This window comes from Abrus precatorius, unplaced genomic scaffold, assembly GCF_003935025.1.
Source record: "Abrus precatorius isolate BTA unplaced genomic scaffold, Abrus_2018 Scaffold2, whole genome shotgun sequence".
Taxonomy (NCBI): Eukaryota; Viridiplantae; Streptophyta; class Magnoliopsida; order Fabales; family Fabaceae; genus Abrus; species Abrus precatorius.
In genome coordinates this window covers 18387187-18409236 of record NW_020874362.1, presented here as the reverse complement: position 1 = coordinate 18409236, position 22050 = coordinate 18387187, and the positions used below count along the sequence as shown (strand labels likewise).

The 22050-nt window shown below is 38.7% G+C and overlaps 1 non-coding gene across 1 annotated transcript; it reads left to right on the top strand.

Moving 5' to 3' along the window:
• The first annotated feature begins 16609 nt into the window (after nt 1-16609).
• On the top strand, nt 16610-16716 carry LOC113860366. Its single transcript, XR_003503819.1, has one exon. It is a non-coding gene; the product is annotated as a small nucleolar RNA R71 (small nucleolar RNA).
• The last annotated feature ends 5334 nt before the right edge of the window (nt 16717-22050 follow it).

The window sequence follows — 22050 nt, the reverse complement described above, 5'->3', positions numbered from 1 at the left end:
CACGACAAAACAATACTCTGGATAGAGGAATGCAGTGCCATTCTCAAGAGAAAGCTTCCTCAAAAACTCAAAGATCAAGGTTCATTTAGCATTCCATGTGAAATAGGACAGTGCACTGTTGGAAGAGCATTGTGTGACTTGGGAGCAAGCACAAACTTGATGCCTTTAGCTATCATGAAGAAACTAGGCATAGAAGAAGTGAAACCTACCAACATCACACTGCAGCTAGCTAATAGGTCATACACTTATCCATATGGAGTTATTGAAGATTTATTAATTAAAGTTGACAACTTTATTTTTCCTGCAGATTTTATAATTCTGGACATGAAGGTGGATGCAAACATACCTTTGATCCTAGGAAGGCCATTTCTTGCAACAGGGAGAGCTCTTATTGATGTGCAAAAAGGAGAACTTATGCTTCGAGTTCAAGATGAGAAGGTAGTGTTTAATGTGTTTGAAGCATTAAAATATCCAGTTGAAGATAATTCATGTATAGAGTAAATATATTGGATTCTCTTATTACACATTATCCTATTAATGAATTTGATGAAAATTCTGTGTTGAGAGAAACCATAGCTGCAGGAAATACAAATTCTAAGATTTGTAAAACACAACAAATGATGGAAATTGAGCAGCAACTAGAAGTCCTACCAATTCTGAATCCTGCAGAAAAATCAGTTAAAGAAGAGTTGAAAAAGGAAGTCAAAGAAAAGAAAAATCAGAAGCTAGAGCTCAAGCAACTACCATCTAACTTGAGATATGCTTTCTTGGATGAGAGTCACGAAAATCCAGTCATCATCAACAATGATCTCAAGGATGAAGAAGAGGAAAAGCTGCTGAGAAAGTTGAGAAAACACAAATTTGTAATTCGCTTGAGTATTTCAGACTTGAAAGGTATAAATCCTTCTTTTTGTAAGCATAGAATTCTATTTGAAGAGAAATTTAAGCCAGTTGTGCAGCCACAAAGAAGGTTGAACCCAGCCATGAAAGAAGTAGTCAAGAAAGAGGTTATGAAGTTGCTAGATGCAGGGATAATATATCCAATTTCTGACAGCCAATGGGTGAGTCCAGTCCAAGTTGTCCCTAAGAAGGGAGGGATGACAGTTGTACCTAATGAGAAGAATGAACTCATCCCTGCTAAGACTGTTACTGGCTGGCGCATGGGTATTGACTATAGAAAGTTAAATGATGCAACTAGAAAAGACCATTTCCCACTACCATTTGCTGACCAAATGCTGGAAAGACTTGCTGGACATTCTTTCTACTATTTTCTTGATGGGTATTCATGATACAACCAAATAGTAGTGGACCCTACGGATCAAGAAAAGACTGCTTTTACATGTCCATTTGGAGTTTTTCAATATAGAAGAATGCCTTTTGGATTATGCAATGCTCCTGCCACTTTTCAAAGGTGCATGCTTTTCATTTTTTCTGATTTGGTAAAAAACATCATTGAAGTGTTTATGGATAATTTTTCTATTTTTGGTGATTCATTTGATGATTGCTTAGCTAATGTATCCACTGTTTTGCAGAGATGTCTGATGAAACGATATTTGAGCTATTCGTCATGCAAAAGATTGTCGTTAATCCTCATCAAATATGCAAAGAAATGAATGCAGTACTAGGGTGTTATCCTAGGTCGTCTCTAAGGAATTTTTGGTTGGGAACATACATCGAACAAGTGTGAACATATATTTTAAAGCAAGTAAATTGGGGGAAGGTTTGTCAATTTCCAGATTTTAATCAAGAGCAAAGTGTAAACTAGTGAAATTCAATCAATTAAAATGGGTAATCCCTAGTCAAGCAATGAGTTCTATCATTATTCTTTCAAATGATTCAATAATCCCCTTTCTTTCCCTTGAATTAAGTTAATCTAACAAGCGAAGACTAACTTTAACATCCCAATTAAAATTAGGCATCTTAATGGGCTCCAATCTTTATCCCTAAGATTAAGCAACCTCAAGGATTAATCAAAATTAAGCAATTTTGAATTAGAATTTTGTTAGGTAAATTAGGGTTCATTAAGCAATGTTCCCTTCATGCAAATTCCATTTCATTCAGAGATTGGGGTTAATAAATTCAAGGAAAGAAAGATTTGTATTGCAATTAATCCCAAGAATTCAAGATTCATGTGCATTGACTAGGAATTACAAGAAAGTTTAGCCCTCCATATGGATGGGCTTCACAAATGAGAGAAAGAAATGCAAGAACGTAAACATCATTAATGTAAATTCAACAACAATCAAAGGAGAAATTGGAAATTAAAACCTATAGAGGACCCTTGGCTGTCACCCAAGACTCTAATGTCGTAAGAAAATATCCCAATTTAGCAAAGAAAAATTATGTAAAGTGTCAAAAGTCCCGTACCCTAATTCCTAAAATCTATTTATAGTGGATGACATGTCACCACAGTGTCCACTTTTGCCTTTGAAAGTGTCCACTTTGGGCCTTGAAAGTGTCCACGCGCAGGATGGAAGGAATGCCGCTTCTCTGGAGTTGCCACTATTTGTGCTGAAAGTAGCTACTTTGGTGCGCGTGGCTACTATGAGAGCCAATAATGGCCACGCGCAGGAAGGCTTCAAAATCAGCGTCCTGGAGCTTCTGAAGTTGCCACTTTTGGTCTTGAAAGTGGCTACTTTGGATGCGCGTAGCCACTTTGAGAGGCAATAGTGGCCACGCGCATCATGCTTCCAATTTAGCGTCCCTGGAGCTTCTAGGGTTGCCACTTTTGGTCTTGAAAGTGGCTACTTTGGAACTTTTAATGCCCAGACTTGCTGTAGTTGCCACTTTTGCTCCCAAAAGTGGCTACTTTAGGGGCAACTTTCATCCAAGGACCAAGATTTCTCAAATTTAACTTGGGCATTCTGCAAAATCATCAAGATAATTAAAATTGCAATCTATATCTATGTAATTAAATGCAAATTAACCAAAAATTAATAAACCTATGATATTTACTCAAAATGTAATTTCTATATTATTTGTTCTATCTAAGTCCATTTCTTCTATTAAGGAGCACCAAAAAGGCAAGTAAAAATATAATAAAAAGTGAATTCAACTTCATGCTTTAATTAGCATTTCCAACATCTTCACAACCATAGACTCATTCAACAGAGGAATCATATTCATGTCAAATATTCCATGCAAAGTCCCACTAAATTGAAACAAAAGAATCAAGCAAGGTTTCATGTGACTCACATAATGCAAAGAAACTATCCATCTCACAAGGTGGTGTTTTACTCATCACTCAACAACATTTCAGGCTAAGTGTTTTCCCTTAATCCATGCATTTAGCCTCACCCTACCATAGGCTTGCCCATATTCTCAATCTCCTTTGCCTAGATACAACGAACCACCTATCATGAGGGCTTTGTTGGTCACAAATGGGGTTAGGATAGGCTCAAATTTTAACCGAGGGTGACAAGATCAAGTGGGTACTCAAGAGGAGGGAGTTCTTTTGAGTGATTTAGTGCAACAACTAGAGTGGAATGCCTTAAATTATGTAGCTTAAAAGGTTAAAGCATTCTTTCACCAAGTTAATTTTTTTTATTTACCTTATGTGGAGATCCTTTTTCAACTCAAATGCCTTGCTATATTTTTCTTTCTTTCTTTTCTCCTTTTTCATTCATTCATATTTTTGTGATATCAAGGACTTTGACAATCATTTTTTTTTTGACATGTATTATGAACATGTATGCTGTCCACCACCCCAAACTTAAGACATTGCTTGTCCTCAAGCAACTACAAGCATAATCAACACCCCAAACTTAGTTTCTTGCACTCAATCTTGAGGCAACTCAAAAGAAATACCTCTATTAAGGAAAGGGAAATATATTTGTTGACTAAGTTTGGCAAAAGCAAGAAGTAGGGAACAGGGAAGTGAAGTGCAAGGGTGGGGGGAGGGTATGTGCAAAGAAGGCCTCAATCATCTAGATGGAAAATTGCACAATGCATATTGAATTAAGAAACAAGACAAGTTCTAGAGGATGAATGCAACAATACATGTAATATGCACACAGAAAAAGAATTAAGAGGCCCAATTCACTACCATGGTAAAAGTGATAATAACTTGCAAAATGAGAGCACAGTTCACCCGACAAGAAAATATGTTCAAAATGGTAGGGACAGTAAATATGTACAAAAATGAGAATGAGTAGGAGTTAGATGGGAAATTCAATCAGAGCATAAAAGCAAAATATGAAAGAGAATTAGATTAAAATGAAAAGAGAAGAAATGAAATAAGGAAAATATATATATATATTATTATTATTATTATTAGTACTGTGCAGGAAAAGTAAGCTACAAATAAATGCAAAATAGAGACAAAGAGTTCACCCCCCTTTTATAGATGGTGTATTCAAAGTTCAGGGTAAAATGGTGCTCCTCTTGATAGAACTGAGGGCATCTCTGCACAATGATAACAAGAGTTCAGAAAAAGAACGAAAAGGGAGGTAACATAACTGTTTGAAGGAAAGTAACATAAAAGCAGGAACGGAAAGACAATAAAAGGACAAGTGGTTCCTAATTACTTGGGAAAATAAAAGAAAATAAGTACAAGCAGAGAAATAAAAGAAAACACGAAAAGTGGACTAAATGGCATCTTCATCAGAGGTGGATGAGGTGGCGCCTTCATCTTCTTCTACTTCTTCTGCTTCCTCTGAGGAACTGGAGTTGCGGACATCTCTGGGAGCATTGGGATTGAATGGGGGCAAGTCATTCTGAACAGCAGCTCGGAGGAAAGGGGCAGGGAAACGGTGGGCCTGATATATCTGGTCTGAAGTCATCCCCATCTTCTTGCCAATGTTCAGCATCATGGTCTCCATGAGGAGGAGCATGCTGGTTTGACCAGAGTGGATGGCAGACTGCCTCTGTGCTATTTGCTGCAGCTGCTCCTTGAGTGTTGCAGGGGTCTCCTTCTTGTATTCGGGTGGCAAGGTGAGACCGGGGTCTGAAGACTTCTTTGGCTTAAATAGGTCCTTTACCAAGGCAGTGGAAATGGGAGGAAGTGCTCTAATTCTCTGCTGGTAGTCTCCAAAATCAACACCTGCATCCTGGCACAACATAGTGATTAGAGAGGGAAAAGCTAAAGAATCTCTGCTCCTTTTAAGGACTTCCAGCATGGCGCTGCTGATGACCTCCCCAACATGGATTGGCATGCCAGTGAGAATAGCATAGATGAGTTCTGCCCTCTTTATTGCAATGGTGGAGGTGTGGATGACTGGCATGAATGAGCTGACAACAAAGATACTCCATACCTTGGCAGGAGGGAGAAGGTGTTTAGTAGTCAGATTCTTGGGCTGCATTTTACAATCAAATTCCCAATTTTCTCCTTCAATACAGATTGCTTGAAGTATAGGCTGGTAATCCTTTTCCTTTTGTTTGCAGAATGCAGTGAAATCCAATTGGTCAGGTTGTTTCTGCAGAGGAGGGATGTTTAAAACCCTCTGGATGGTGGCTGGAGTGAAACTAACTTGCTTACCCCTGACCATGGTGTGCCTGGGAGGGTAAGTGTCATCTTCCAGGCATAGGGCATTAGCATAGAATTCCTGGGTGATGTCCTTCCACCCATTGCCTGCACAAGAAGTGAAAAGTCCCCAGCTACGTCTGTCTATCTCCTCCTGAAACTGTGGAAATGTCCCCTGCTGGATTTCAAAATTCCTGTCCTAGAAGATCTGGCGCCGCAGGATGTTCTCTATGAAATATTGTTCATGCTCTGGGTACCTAAACCTTGGGTCATGAGTAGGAGGGGGCTGAGATGAAGAGGCTTCAGCTGTCCTACTCCTCTTGGTTCTAGGTGTGTTCCTTCTAGGATTGCCCGACATTTTCTGCAGAGAAGAGAGAATATGTGAATGAATAGTGCAGGGGCTGCAAAATAATTTGATATCATCTTAAGTGATTTGTGTGCAAAAGGGTGTATAGTGCTACATATGACCCAGAGGGCAATCAATTTCAATCATAGCCTACAAACATAGAGCTCAAATGGTATAGACAAGAGCAATTAAGCACAAAGAATGGTGTGATATACGTACACTATGTATAGCAATCCAATGGATAGTAGAATATGACTATTAAGGCTTTGAAGCTCAAGGATCATAATGCAGCAATTAGTGAAATTAAAGTCACGAAAAGCATGTTCAACACCCAGAAAGAGCAACAATTATGGTTAATTTTGGAATATGCATGAGAATCAAGTGCAGCAAAAGTAAAATGGCATGGAATTGAAAAGCAAAACAGCAAAATGGAGGGGTCAAAACTAAATGGAAATAGGCACGAACCAAATTTAGGCATTAACACACATGAACAAGAAGTTTAAAAGCATTATTGGCATGTTTAGAGCATAAAAATGAGGGAGGGGAGCATAATAAAAACAACAAATGAGAGTCACGGCAAAGAGGAAGTGGGCGTGGCCACTATTGGGGCCAAAAGTGGGAACGCTCACTTGAATGGGATTAATACGCCCCTTTGGGTGTATTTTAGTGACCTCTCCCTCTCTAATTCAAGTAAGAATGCTCAATTATACAAGAATTACACCTCAATTTCAAGAAAAAACAAGTAAAATTGAAAAGCCCCAAATTGGGGAATTTATGAACCCTAACCATAAATGGAGAGAAATTGAGAGAATTACCTTGTTTGAAGCCTTGGGTGTGGTGAGGGAAGGTGCGTTTTGGGTTTAGGAGTGAGTGGGTGTGAGTGGGTGTGAGTGGGTGACATGAAAATAGTGCGTGCTGGACGTTGGGCGGTGCGAATGCATCGTGAAGTGGGAGGAGTGTGTGTGAAATAGTGAGCGTGTTCACTTTGAAGGGAATTAGTGCCTACTATGGGTTGGGCCCAAGGGGAATAGTGCAAATGGTGTATGTGCCTACTTTAAACAAGTAACGTGGGGAAGGCTAAAATTTGACTCCAATTTGCGCGTAGCCACTATAAAGCTTCAAAGTGGGAACTACAGTGGAGGTGTGTGGCATGTCATTTGCGCGTGGTTACTTTGGAGCTTCAAAGTGGGAACTCCAGAGAGTTATTTTGTAAGACAAGTGCGCGTGGTTACTTTGGAGCTTCAAAGTGGGAACTCCAGAGAGGCTACAATGCAAGGAGATTTGCGCGTGGTTACTTTGGAGCTTCAAAGTGTCCACGCGCAAATGATTGAGCTCCTGGGCGCCAAAGTGGTCACTCCCACTCTTAAAAGTAGGAACTACAGAGAAGGATTTGCTTACCTTGAGCTAAAGTAGTCACTATAGTCTACGAGAGTGGCCACTTTCATGAAGGATGAATTACACCTAGCAAGAATGAGTGCCTAAAGTGGTGCTTCTGTTAGAATTCCTACAAAATTGTGCATCCATAAAGAATTATTTACACAAAATTGAAGCATATCAGAAGTTGCTTAGCTCATTACACCTCAAATGAAGACAAAAATGTAATTGAAAGAATGCAAAGTAGAAATAATGAAAAGACAAAATTGCTTATTCACTTATGAGTTGCCTCTCACAGAGCGCTTCTTTAACGTCATTAGCTCGACGTGTGAAGTGATTTACTCATGGCAAGGGTCTTGGTTGGAGGGAATGATGGGGGAGTACACATCCACCTCTTCAATCTCCTCCAAAGGAGCTGAGTTCTCTAAATGTTTTACGCGATGTCCATTCACTGTGAAACATTTGGTAGTGGATTCACTCTTGATTTCCACTGCACCATTAGGAAACACTTGTGTGACTATAAATGGACCAATCCACCTTGAACGAAGCTTTCCAGGCATGAATTTGAGGCGGGAGTTGAACAAGAGCACCTTTTGACCAACACAAAATTCTTTCCTGGCTATCAATTTGTCATGGTATCTCTTGGTTCTCTCCTTATAAATTCTGTAATTTTCATATGCCTCTAGACGTAACTCTTCCAACTCTTGTAATTGAAGCTTTCTTTGCTCTCCAGCTAAGTCATAGTGCATATTACAAGCCTTCACTGCCCAATATGCCTTGTGCTCTATCTCCACTGGTAAATGGCAAGCCTTGCCAAAGATTATTCTGTAATGAGACATGCCCAAGGGTGCTTTGAATGCAGTCCTGTGTGCCCACAAGGCATCATCTAGCCTGCGACTCCAATCTTTTCTGTGGGGCTGTACAACTCTTTCAAGTATTTTCTTTATTTCTCTGTTGGAAAGTTCTGCTTGGCCATTCGTTTGCGGGTGGTAGGCTGTGGAAACTTTGTGCAGAACTCCATATTTTCTCAGCAGGACCTCCATTGTCTTGTTGCAAAAATGACTCCCTTGGTCACTAATGATGGCACATGGGATGCCAAACCTGCAAAATAGGTTGGAGCGAACAAATTCTGCAACAACTCTAGCATCATTAGTCTTGGTAGCTTTAGCTTCTACCCATTTTGAAACATAGTCAACAGCAAGTAAAATGTATAAGAAACCAAAAGAAAAGGGAAAGGGACCCATGAAGTCAATACCCCAGACATCAAAGATGTCACAATATAAGATAGGTTGCTGAGGCATTTCCTGTCTCTTGGTGATCATTCCTCCTGACCTCTGGCAGCTCTCACAGACAGAATATGTTTGCCAAGAGTCTTTGAAAATGGAGGGCCAGTAAAATCCTGAGTCCAACACCTTTCTTGCTGTTCTTTGAGGTCCAAGGTGTCCTCCCACAACTGAATTGTGGCAAAACTGCAGTATGGATGGGATTTCCTCATCAGGGACGCATCTTCTGATCACTTGATCATTACAGAACTTCCATAAATAAGGGTCATCCCACACATAATGTTTGGCATCGCTCTTAATTTTGTCCCTTTTAATTTTTGATGCATTTATAGGGAAAATCCCTGAAACCAAAAAATTAACCAAATCAGCATACTAAGGTACATGTGATGTGCACAACTCTAAGAGTTGTTCATCAGGAAAATCATCCTTGAGGGGAATGAGTTTAGGGACTCCCTCTATTCTGCTTAAGTGGTCTGCTACCAAGTTTTGTGCTCCACTTCTATCTTTAATCTCCAAGTCAAATTCTTGAAGTAAGAGCATCCACCTTATTAGCCTGGGTTTAGAATCTGTCTTTTTTAGCAAAAACTTCAAAGCAGAATGATCAGTGAACACCACAACTTTTGATCCTAACAGATATGATCTGAATTTATCTAATGCAAATACGATGGCCAACAATTCCTTTTCAGTTGTGGTGTAATTGGATTGTGCAGTGTCTAAGGTCCTAGAAGCATAATAAATGACATGAGGGACCTTACCAACCCGCTGTGCAAGGACAACTCCCACTGCATAATTTGAGGCATCACACATCAGCTCAAAGGGTATTGACCAATCTGGAGGTTGGATAATTGGTGTGGTGGTTAAGGCTTTTTTAAGGAAGTTGAAAGCCTCCTTGCAGTCCTCATCAAAGTCGAATTCAACATTTTTTTGCAGCAGCTTTGAAAGAGGAATTGCAATCTTGGAAAAATTCTGGATAAACCTCCTGTAAAATCCTGCATGGCCCAAAAAAGAACGAACCTCCCTCACGCATGAGGGGTAAGGAAGGTGTGAAATAACATCCAATTTTGCAGGATCAACCTCAATACCTTTTTCAGAGATTATGTGTCCTAGAACTACACCCTGCTCTACCATGAAATGGCATTTCTCAAAGTTAAGTACAAGGTTAGTTTCAATACACCTCTTCAAGACTTTTTCTAAATTGACTAAACATGCATGAAAGGAGGTGCCATAAACTGTGAAATCATCCATGAAGACCTCTATGCAATGCTCCACTAAATCAAAAAAAATACTTAACATTCATCTCTGGAATGTGCCAGGAGCATTACATAGGCAAAAAGGCATTCTTCGATAAACGAAGGTGCCAAAGGGACATGTAAATGTGGTTTTCTCCTGGTCTTGAGGGGCAATACAAATTTGAAAATAACCAGAGTAACCATCTAGAAAGCAATAGTGGGATTTAACTGCCAATCTTTCAAGCATTTGATCAATGAAAGGTAGTGGAAAGTGGTCGTTCCTTGTGGCCTGGTTCAGCCGCCGGTAGTCTATGCAGACTCTCCAGCTGTTCTGGACTCTGGTAGGTATCAGTTCATTCTTCTCATTCCTGACCAGTGTAAGTCCAGATTTCTTGGGGACCACTTGCACAGGGCTAACCCAAGTGCTATCAGAGATTGGGTATATGATCCCAGCTTGAAGCAACTTTGTGACCTCCTTCTTCACCACATCTAGGATGATGGGATTCACCCTTCTTTGAGGTTGTCTCACCAGTTTAGCATCTTCTTCCAACAAAATTCTATGCATGCACATGGAGGGACTAATTCCTGGTATATTAGCAAGTGTCCACCCAATGGCTCTTTTGTGCTTTTTGATCACTTCTAGCAACTTCTCCTCTTGATCACTATCAAGCTTGGTGGAGATGATAACTGGGAGCTTTTCATTTGGTTCCAAATAGACATATTTCAAATGCTCCGGTAGAGGCTTTAACTCCAATGTGGGAGGTTGCTCTATAGAGGGAAGTGATTTAGCATTTTCATTTGACAAAATTTCTGCAACATTCAAATCAAAGGGGTTAGATTCAACTGTATTTGCTAAATCCAATACTTCACATTCCACCCCTATAGAACTATCAACTTCATCAACACTAAAACTTTTAGAACTTTCATTCAAATAATCAGAATTTTCAGCACAAGTATCATACAAAGAATTTTCATAAGATTCACAAACAAAAGCATCTACATAATGGGAAAAATTAAGAAAAGAGTTTCTCAAAATTTCGGTCCAGCTCTCATCCACTAATGCATCAAATACGTCAATATGGAAGACAGAATGTTCTTCAATCGGATGTTTCATGGCATCCAATATGTTGAAGCGCACAATGTTATCCCCAAATTCCATGGTGAGTGAACCGGCATGTACATCAATCTTCGTTCTTGCAGTCTTCAAGAACGGTCTTCCCAAAATGATAGGTGCAGAATTTTTGAGTGACTCTTCTTCTTGCATGTCAAGGATGTAGAAGTCAGCTGGAAATATGAGGTCATTTACCTTCACCAACACATCTTCAACAAGTCCAGCTGGGTGTGTTGTGCTTCTATTGGCCAACTGAATCACTACACCTGTGGGCTGCAAGGGACCAAGAGATAGAGACGAAAAAATAGACAATGGCAAAACATTAATGGATGCTCCTAGATCTAGCATTGCATTGTCTATCCTATTATTACCAATGATGCATGGAATAGTAAATGTTCCTGGGTCTTTACACTTCTCAGGCATTGTGGTTCTTTGTTTCTCAAAAAGTGCAGAAACATTCCTACCCATGTTGATTCTTTCATTACCCTTCAGACGCCTTCTATGTGTACACAAATCTGTCAAGAACTTGGCGTACTTGGGTATTTGTTTAATTGCCTCCAGCAAGGGTATGTTTACCTCAACTTTTCTGAAAGTCTCCAAGATTTCTTTGTCACTCTCCTCAGCTTTTTTACTTGGTTTGGCAATCATAACCCTTTGAGGGAAAGGTGGTGGAATTGCCCTTTCAGCTTCTTCTACCACTTCTTGAGTGGTGGGTGCATTTTCTTCCTCCCTTTCATCAACCAAGGGGCTTGGGATCTCGTTCTCCCTAGGCATTTCAGGCTCTTGCATTACCTTTCCAGACCGCAGAGTAATTGCACTGACATTCTTTGGGTTTGTGACTGTTTGTGCTGGGAGGTTGCCTGAACCTTGGGACTGAATTTGATTTATAGAGGAAGCCAACTGTCCCATCTGGTTCTCAATTGTTCTGATACTGGCCTCTGTTCGCTGTTGAAAATTAATGTTGCTCATGGCCATTTGCTTTACAAGCTCCACCAATGATGGCTCATTCTTCTGACAAGAAGAGGCTTGGGATGAGGATGCTTGCTGCTGTTGGTGAGGTTGTTACCCATGTTGTTGATCATTCCATTGGCGTGGCTGATGTGGCCTACCTTGACCAGCTTGGTAATTGTTGCTTTGCTGATTTTGCTGGTTGGAATTTCCTCCCCACCTCAAGTTTGGATGATTTCTCCAGCCCGGGTTGTACCGGTTTGAAGAAAGATCCCAGTTTGGTTGTTGTTGCTGCTGCTGCTGAAAAGGAAATTTGTTAGTGTAAATATTTGCAGCATAGGCCTGGGGGTTACCTTCAGGAGTGTCTGACTCCTGCAATGTAGGGCAGCTGTCTGTGTAATGATCTACAGCTGAGCATATTCCACAAAGTGTAGCTGGAATTGGTGGTGGAGGTGTTGCAGAGACAGCACTCTTTTGCATTGCAGCCAATTGCTTTACCATGGAGGCAAGCTCATCAATCTTGTGCTCCAATTTGTTTGGTTCAGTAGCTTGAATTTCATGCACACCTCTAGTAACACAGGAATTCTGTCTAGTTGCTAATTGCTGGGAGTTGGCAGCCATGTTTTCTATCAAGTTCCTGGCTGCCATAGGGGTCTTATCTACCAAAGCTACTCCACTCGCTGCATCGATCATGCTCCTATCCATTGGGTGTAATCCCTCATAGAAGTACTGGATCAGCAATTGATCGCTAATTTGGTGGTGGGGGCAGCTGGCACATAGTCTTTTAAACCTCTCTCAGTATTCATAGAGAGTTTCTCTTTCTAGTTGTCTAATTCCACAAATTTCTTTTCTTATGGATGCAGCTCGGGAGGTCGGAAATAACTTCTCTAGAAAAAGTCTTTTGAGGTTGTCCCAACTTGTTATTGATCCCGGTGGAAGGTAGTACAACCAGTCCTTTGCAGTGTCCATTAATGAGAAAGGGAAGGCCTTCAATTTGACATGCTCCTCTGGGACACCTTGAGGTCGCATGGTGGAGCACAGAATATGAAACTCCTTCAAGTGTTTGTGAGGGTCTTCACCTGCAAAACCGTGGAATTTAGGTAGAAGGTGAATTAATCCAGTTTTCAAAACAAAAGGAGCGTCCACATCTGGATATTGGATGCATAATGTTTGGTATGTGACATCCGGTGCAGCTAGCTCCTTAGGAGTCCTCTCGTCACCTGCCATTGCTCCAAAACTAGAGTTAAGTGAAAATGGAGAAGAGTAAATAGAATTTGGTGTCACAGATTGCAAAGATGCAGTAGGTGATGATAATGATTCAGAGTGTTCAGAGTGATCCCTATGTGTCCTAAGGTTCCTATAAAAAGTCCTATCAATCTCCTGGTCCAATGGATACAAATCTCCAGGGTTTGATCGGGTCATGCACTAGATATCAACTAACTAAATTGAAAGCAAATTAAGTAAATGAAATAACAAGAGCAATTTAAAAATCTCTCTGCAGAATTATGCAGCATAAAGTGCAGAAAAAAAAACAGAGAAATATGCAGCAAAATGAGTGCAGAAAATTGAAAGTGAGTAATAGAAAAATTGCGGCACTACAATGAAGGGAATGATGCAGAAAATCATGCAATGATAATACAGAAACAGACCATAAAATTCGTATGACTATCAACACAATACAAAAACTCAAAATGAAGCAAACGTACTAACATGCAAAACACAAAAACAGAGCACCAATCATGTTCAACATAAGTTCAGCACCAATAATTCCCCGGCAACGGCGCCAATTTGATGAAACGATATTTGAGCTATTCGTCATGCAAAAGATTGTCGTTAATCCTCATCAAATATGTAAAGAAATGAATGCAGTACTAGGGTGTTATCCTAGGTCGTCTCCAAGGAATTTTTGGTTGGGAACATACATCGAACAAGTGTGAACATATATTTTAAAGCAAGTAAATTGGGGGAAGGTTTGTCAATTTCCAAATTTTAATCAAGAGCAAAGTGTAAACTAGTGAAACTCAATAAATTAAAATGGGTAATCCCTAGTCAAGCAATGAGTTCTATCATTATTCTTTCAAATGATTCAATAATCCCCTTTCTTTCCCTTGAATTAAGTTAATCTAACAAGCGAAGACTAACTCTAACATCCCAATTAAAATTAAGCATCTTAATGGGCTCCAATCTCTATCTCTAAGATTAAGCAACCTCAAGGATTAATCAAAATTAAGCAATTTTGAATTAGAATTTCGTTAGGTAAATTAGGGTTCATTAAGCAATGTTCCCTTCATGCAAATTCCATTTCATTCAGAGATTGGGTTAATAAATTCAAGGAAAGAAAGATTTGTATTGCAATTAATCCCAAGAATTCAAGATTCATGTGCATTGACTAGGAATTACAAGAAAGTTTAGCCCTCCATATGGATGGGCTTCACAAATGAGAGAAAGAAATGCAAGAACGTAAACATCATTAATGTAAATTCAACAACAATCAAAGGAGAAATTGGAAATTAAAACCTATAGAGGACCCTTGGCTGTCACCCAAGACTCCAATGTCGTAAGAAATATCCCAATTTGGCAAAGAAAAATTGTGTAAAGTGTCAAAAGTCCCGTACCCTAATTCCTAAAATCTATTTATAGTGGATGACATGTCACAAAGTGTCCACTTTTGCCTTTGAAAGTGTCCACTTTGGGCCTTGAAAGTGTCCACGCGCAGGATGGAAGGAATGCCGCTTCTCTGGAGTTGCCACTATTTGTGCTGAAAGTAGCTACTTTGGTGCGCGTGGCTACTATGAGAGCCAATAGTGGCCACGCCAGGAAGGCTTCAAATCAGCATCCTGAAGCTTCTGAAGTTCCCACTTTTGGTCTTGAAAGTGGCTACTTTGGATGCGCGTAGCCACTTTGAGAGGCAATAGTGGCCACGCGCATCATGCTTCCAATTTAGCATCCCTGGAGCTTCTGGAGTTGCCACTTTTGGTCTTGGAAGTGGCTACTTTGGAACTTTAATGCCCAGACTTGCTGTAGTTGCCACTTTTGCTCCCAAAAGTGGCTACTTTGGGGGCAACTTTCATCCAAGGACCAATATTTCTCAAATTTAACTTGGGCATTCTGCAAAATCATCAAGATAATTAAAATTGCAATCTATATCTATGTAATTAAATGCAAATTAACCAAAATTAATAAACCTATGATATTTACTCAAATGTAATTTCTATATTATTTGCACTATCTAAGTCCATTTCTTCTATTAAGGAGCACCAAAAAGGCAAGTAAAAATATAATAAAAAGTGGATTCATCAAGAATCCACCTCCATGTCCAGAATTACAAAATCAGCAGGAAAAATGAACTTGTCAACTTTAACTAATAAATCTTCAACAACTCCATATGGATAAGTGTATGATCTATCAGCTAGCTGCAGTGTAATGTTGGTGGGCTTCACTTCCTCTATGCCAAGTTTCTACAGAACAGCCAATGGCATCAAATTTATGCTTGCTCCCAAGTCACACAATGCTCTTTCCATAGTACAGTTTCCTATTTCACAAGGAATGCTAAATGATCCAGGATCTTTCAGCTTTTGAGGAAGCTTTCTCTTGAGAATGGCACTGCACTCCTCTGTCAAAGGTACTGTTTTATCATGCTCTAGCTTTCTTTTTCTGGAAAGTAATTCTTTCATAAACTTTGCATATGAGGGCATTTGCTCCAAAGCTTCTGCAAAAGGAATGTTAATTTGTAATTTCTTAAAGACATTCATAAACCTTTCAAATTGTTCCTCTTGTTTAGGATTCTGAACTCTTTGAGGATAGGGCAGCCTCTTGTATTTTTCTGGATCTATTGGCTTACAAGCTTCCTCAAAGAGTTGCTTTTTGGTTTTCCTTTCAGAATTCATGGGAACTTTTTCTTTTTCTTCTGAATGGTCTTTCTTCAATAGCTTAAAATTTCCTTGTTGCAGATCTTGTTTAATGTTTCTTTCTGCTACATCATTTACTTTCTTTTCTGCTGGTTTAGGGCTTGCAACTACAGTTCCACTCCTTGTAGTTATGGCTTGACATTGCTCTTTAGGATTGATTACTGTATTGCTTGGAAATCTTCCTTCATCCCTGCTGGATAATTGTTCAGCTAATTGTCCAATCTGTGTCTCTAGTTTCTTCATGGAAGCTTCCTGGTTTTTGAAGCTTGTTTGAGTCACCTTCATGAATTGCAGCATAGTCTCTTCCATCTCAATCAACCTCTCATTCATAGGTCTGGAAAATTTTTGATTTCCTTGAGGTTGAGTGGACGAATTTCTCTGAAAATAATGCTGTTGTGTTGCTGGACCTGCATTAGAAAAAGGCAAATTTGAATTAGAATTCTTTGCAGCAGAATATTGATTATTCCAATTAGAATACTGCTGAGTTCTATTATTTGAAAATTGAAATCCAGGGGGATATAATAGCTGTTGTCTCTGAAAATTATTCATATAATTCACTTGCTCTTGTGGTTCACTTGTGGATGCCTCACATGCACCATTTGCATGATTTCCTCCACAAAAGTCACAACTTAGCTGACTGGTAGGCATACTCCCTGTTTGCAGATTGTTGATTTGTTGTGTTAAGGCAGCTAATTGTTCTGAAAACATTTGATTTTGTAGCTGATTTTGTGCAAGAAAAGTTTCCAGAACTTTAGCTTCATGACCAGAGTTTCTTCCTTGATTCCTTGAGTTTGAATTCTGATACATTGAAGATGCCATCATGTCAATAATCCTCTGAGCTTCTTCCAAGGACTTTGTATTTAATGAACCTCCAGCAGCAGCATCAACCATTGTTCTTGTTACTGCATTCATCCCATTATAAAAAGTCTCTAATTGCATCCAATCTGGAATACAATGATGTGGACACCTTCTAAGCAGTTCTTTGTATCTTTCCCATGCTTCATACAATGATTCTCCTTCTTGCTTCACAAAGGATGTAATTTCTCCTCTCAACTTAACAGCTTTAGATGGAGGGAAGTACTTAGTTAAAAACTTATTCACAAGTTCTGTCCAGGTTGTGATGCTTCCTTGTGGTTGAGCTTGTAACCAACATTTTTCTCTATCTCTCAAGGAAAAAGGAAATAGTCTTAATTTGATAGCTTTTTCACTAACTCCATTCATTCTTATGGTGTCACATAGCTGCAGAAAATTTGAAATATGCAGGTTAGGATCATCAGAATTTCCTCCAGCAAACTGGTCCTGTTGGACTAAATGTAATAGGGCAGGTTTAATCTCAAAATGGTTGACTTGAATAGTTGGCCTAATTATAGAAGAGTTAAAACCTTGCATGTTAGGAATAGCATAATCCCCTAATGTTCTAAATCTGTTCTGTTTTGCCATTTCTATTGCTGGATTTGGTTGTCTCAAGGGTGTAGATGTTCTTTTCACTCTAGAATTACTCTGAGATTCTGGAGAATGGACAGCTTCTAACTCACTATCACTTCCTATGGCTTTTTCTGCTCTAGACTCTTTTCTCAATCTTCTCAAAGTTATGTCTATGTCAGGATCAAAGACCAGAATTGATTTATTCTTGTTTTTACCATGCATATACAAATCAGTTTAAAGCAAAATTAAACCACAATTGATATTTAGAAATGTACAACAGAATTCATGCAAATTCTATCAGTAAAAGCATAAAGAAACTTAAATTTAGCAGTTGCAGAATTGTAAAATCATGTACAAATATGCAGAATGGCAATTACAACTATGAAGAACAATGAAAACAGAAATTATGAAGATAACAATGGTGTAAAAATTCTATGCAGCAGACAGAAATATTATGCAGAATATTACACAAGGTGCAGTAAAATTATGCAGAAAGCAATTTGAAAGCAAAGCAACAAAATAAATGCTCAATCTAGTTACTTTTCTACTACTAATGATATTGAAATGCAAAATTCCCCGGCAACGGCGCCAAAAACTTGTTGTTGCTCTACACTAGCAAGTGCACTAGGATTGCAGCAAGTGATGAGTAAAATTAAGATCCAAATATCGTCTCCACAGGGAATTTAGATTCAAGTATCACTTCATAGAATTATAACCATTTAACCTTTTTCAAAATTGTAAGGAGAGTGGTAACACTAATAACACAAACTGGAAACAATTAAAAGTAAAATGAACTTGAGCAAACAAGACAATGCACACAGTTTATGTGATAACAGAGGGAGAAACCATAGTAGGGAATTGCTTCACCAAAACTCCAATGTTTAATCAATAAAGTTTTGAATTAACAAGCAATTGGAAAAGAATGACAATCAGTTTCACTTTATACTATTCAGAGGTTAATTCCTTAACTCAGTGTACCTAACATTCAATTAAACCATTCTAATTCCTTAGATCTAATTCAATTCAATGTTGCTTTAAGTGTAAGAAACCAAAAGATTGCAAGATCAAAGTTCCTTATCCCTAAGAAAACTAAAATCTCGGTGATGAGTTCAGATCTGAAGAACAAATTCAATTTCCATTGACAAAGGTTCCTCTGAATTTAGTTAATCAAATTTCCATTCAATTCACACGTGAAGTTCAGAATCAATCACTCAATATATTCCAAAGCTTGAAATCCAGATCCAAATCAATTCAGCATGTTCATTTCAGATCTACAATCCCTAACTATGAACGAATTACACAGCCATGGCAGCAGAAGAAGAAAAAGAAAGAGAAGAAGAGAAGAAGAAACTCAGAAACGCCATGGAAGCTTGCTCCACCTAAATTCCTCTTCGTGAAGCTCCAAGATCTGAATCCCCACTCCTCTCTCTCACTTCCTCTAACCAGAAACTAACTAAAAAAAACTGAAAATGAACAGAATCCCTTTTTTTCGGATCGCTTCTGGTATTTATAAAATTTCCCAGATTTTCACGTTATCACTTTTATGAGAAATAGTAGTTACGCAGAGAGTTTTTGGTTGCGCGTTAACACTTTTCCCAGAAATAGTGGCCACGCGCATTTTTCTGATATTGAGAGCTCTCTGGAACTATCACTCTTGATGATAAAAGTGACAACGCAGAGCCAAGGTAGTTGCGCGTTATCACTTTTTCTGATAAAAGTGACTACGCGCAGTTCGCCAAGTTGAAGACTCTCTAGAACGATCACTTTTGATGACAATAGTGGTTACGCAGAGCTTTCCTGATATTTTGCCTCTCTGGAACTATCACTTTTAATGATAAAAGTGGTAACGCCCAGACTTCACTTCTTCTTTGAGCTCTGAAGTGATCACTTTCACTGACAATAGTGATCACGCCCAGTCTGCAATTTCTTATTCTTGAGTTTTTGGAGTCTAGACTTGCTTCTTTCCTCTTCCTTGTCATCCAACTTCCAAGAATATGATCCTTGCTCAATTTATTCCTACAAAAACAAGATTAAAAACTTAATTCCTAAGCAAAAATTTCACAATTGCTAAAATAACTACATATGTAAACAAAATTCAATTCCTTCTCTTTTTCTAAGTTTTTCTGCTTTCTTTATATATTTTTCTTATAAATTTGTGTTAGAATTATGCTAAAATATCAGTCAAAATATGGATTCATCAGTTAGGAGTTGATGAAACTTGAATTGATGTATTGATTCAATTTTTGCTTCTAAACTTTGAGTTCTTGGATTAATTGAGTTGTTAATTCTGCTTTCTATGTGATCTTTGAATGGAAATTCAATTAATTAATAAGAGATGAACTTTTCCTAATGGAAATTGAAATTGATTCTCAGATTTGAATTAACTACCAGAATTAGTGGTTTCTTAGAGATAAGTACACTTAATTCTGTAATTCTACGATTCTAAGTCTTAATGCAACGTGAAATTGAACTTCACCTAAGGGATTAGGGGGGGTTTAATGGATTGTTAGGGTAATGAGTTAAGGGATTAACCTTTGACTAGTTATATGTGAAACTGATTGTCAATTAACCAATTGCTTGAATGTACAGAAGTTTAATTGAATCAATATTAATATTCTAGTGAAGTAAATTCCTAACTATTCTTTATTCCTATCTCATTTCATCACAACTTTCATACTCTATTTTTACTGCAAGTTTCTTACCTTTTAATTGTTCCTGTTCTTGACTTCTGAATGTTACAAATCTTCCAATTTTGTATGGCTCAAATGGTTATTGTTCTGTGAAGTGATAAATGATTTCCTAATTCCATGTGGAGACAATATTCTGATCTTAAAAATTACTCATTACTTGCTGCAATTCCTAGTGCACTTGCTAGTGTTAGAGATTGTATAACATTGGTCTTGCAGGAGGGATACCTTGGGGGATATCAAACAATTGGGAATAATGAGCTAACGTATCTTTGATCTCAGGTACGAGAAAAAGTTGGTTTGTCGATGTAGCCATTGTTGGCCGTGTGCAATTGAAACTACTCAATGATACCTTCATTAGAGAGCATTCTTTTAAGCTGATGCATATTGGCTTCTTGTGGTGCAACATGAGTTTGTTGAGAAAATTGAACCAACTTCTCTTGCTTAATAAATTCATAGTCAATTGGCCATAGTCAGTGAGAACAGGCTACAATGTTTTGAGCCATTGAATTCTCAAAACCAACTCAGCTCCATTAAGGGGGTAGGACAAAAACATCAACCATGAATTTTTTAATTCCTAGTTGTAGTGGCGCTTGATAAACTAAGGAGTAAAAAAGCTCCACACTTCCCGCGAAAACATGGAATCCTTGGGTTGGAATGATTTTCAAGCACAAAAACCTTGTTATGCCATCTTGAATGAAATTATGTGTACTTCTTCTATCTACTAGAATTGAAACAGTAGAATTACCAATGGAGCGCTGGACCCTTAATGTCTACAAAATGGGATGGCCTATTAAAGCGTGAAGGCTGATTTAGGGTGATTGACTTTTTGATAAGTCAGGTAGCTCTGGTGGGGTCTAGGTTTGTGATTGCAACATATGAGTTAATTCTTCCTTAGTCAGCTCTAGTTGTTTAGTTTCAGCAATTAGCAACATGAATTGGAATCTGCATTGATGACCTGGTCGATATTGCTCGTCATAGTAGTATCATAATCCTTGGTCATGTTTGGCTTGTAGTTCAGCTGAGGTTAATTTCTTAATGACATGAGACGTTGAAGGGTTTATAAGTTTTTAGGTTGAAATGGGTTAGGTTAAAGGTCAAGGGTTAGATGTTGTTGGTAAGGTGAGTTTTGTGGTGGAGGACTGTTTCGAGGATGGAAAACTTTGTGGTCGGAACCAATTCATACTGGTCATGTTTGCTACTTTGTCCTCCTAAAGTTTTGCAAGGCTAATGGCCTAAGAAAGAGATATAGAAGTTGAAGATAATGAGACCTGGTTTGTCGTGCCTCTGCCTCCTGGGAAAAGGCTATCGGATGTAAGTGGATTTATCGGATCAACTACCATGCAGATGGATCTATTGAAAGCTTTAAAGCTCGCCTTGTTGTTTTGGAAAATAACCAGGTTGAACGCTTGGATTTTTGCAAGACCTTTGCACCAGTTGCAAAGATGGTCACAATTCATACTTTCCTCGTTATTACAACTACTAAGCGTTGGACAATCCATCAAATGGATGTTCACAATGCTTTCTTACATGGTGAGCTTGATGAGGAAGTATATATAAAGCTGCCTCCTAGTTTCAAGTCTCGTGATCTCACTAAAGTTTTCCAGTTATGTAAATCTCTATATGGGTTGAAACAAGTCCCTCGTTGCTGGTTTGACAAGTTAAAAAGTGCTTTGCAGTAGTATGGATTCACCCAATCCTATTCAGACTATTCCCTCTTTAGTCTTCACTGTGATGATTCACCTTAATGTCTTGATTTATGTTGATGATCTTGTAATCTCGAGTAATAATGAAGAAATTATTCAATTTTTCAAAGCCTACTTAAGTAACTGCTTTCACATGAAAGATCTCGGACTCTTAGAGTATTTTTTAGGTATTGAAGTGGCTAGAAGTCCCACCGGTATCTTCTTATGCCAACAAAAATACACTCTTTATATCATTATCGAAATTGGTCTCTTGGATGCCAAGCCTGCTTGCTCTCCCCTTGATCAAAATCACCATCTTCCCCTTGCCACAAGAGTCCTCTATATGATGCAGCCCCATACCGAAGACTGGTTGGTCATTTGATCTATCTTTCAGTTACTCGACCTAATATCTCTTATAGTGTCCACATCCTCGCTCAATTCATGCAAGCTCCTGTTTAGGAACATTAGGACGCTGCTCTTCGCATGGTTCGTTATCTAAAGGGTACTCCTGGCCAAGGGATCATGCTCAATGCAGATTATGATCTTCAACTCTACGGTTGGTGTGATGCAAATTGGGCTACTTGCCCCTTAAC